Source organism: Myotis brandtii, unplaced genomic scaffold, assembly GCF_000412655.1.
Source record: "Myotis brandtii unplaced genomic scaffold, ASM41265v1 scaffold504, whole genome shotgun sequence".
NCBI classification, from domain to species: Eukaryota; Metazoa; Chordata; class Mammalia; order Chiroptera; family Vespertilionidae; genus Myotis; species Myotis brandtii.
The window spans coordinates 3,715,929-3,716,431 of record NW_005369217.1 but is presented as its reverse complement, the minus strand read 5'-3'; positions in this window follow the sequence as shown (position 1 = coordinate 3,716,431).

The following is a 503-nucleotide window of genomic DNA, read 5'->3' as shown; positions in this document are numbered from 1 at the left end:
GAGTCCGAGCCGCGGTTCTGCCCCGCTGCCGGGCACTGCTGCCGGCTTTCTCCGTTTCCTTCCCGGCGTCGGGAAGTCTCCAGAGCTTTTTTTTCTTCTAAACTGCCATCCAAATTAATAATCCTCCTAATAACCTGATCTCCCGCTCCTCCCCACCCTCCTGCCTCCCGCCCTGGCTCCTTACTCCTCCCTCTGTCCTTCCCACCTCCTTGGTCTCTGCCGGAGGGAAACCCTGCAGCTGCCCGGGGAGGGAGAGAGGGGTGCGAGCCCAGCAGCGGGTGTCGGAGCCTGTGGGTTCCAGGCGATGATCCCCGGGGCTAGTGTTTGCCCGCGGCGCTGAGAACTCCGGCCGCCGCTGCAGGTCTCGTCGCATCCCCAGGCATCTCGTTCTCAAATTAAAAGTCAACAGGGAAAACTCGGCGGGTACCCCTCCTTTCTGGGGTCCCTCCCAGCTACCCCGCCCCAGGTCCGCTGGGGAGGCTGCCGGGTGCCGAGACGGCGGC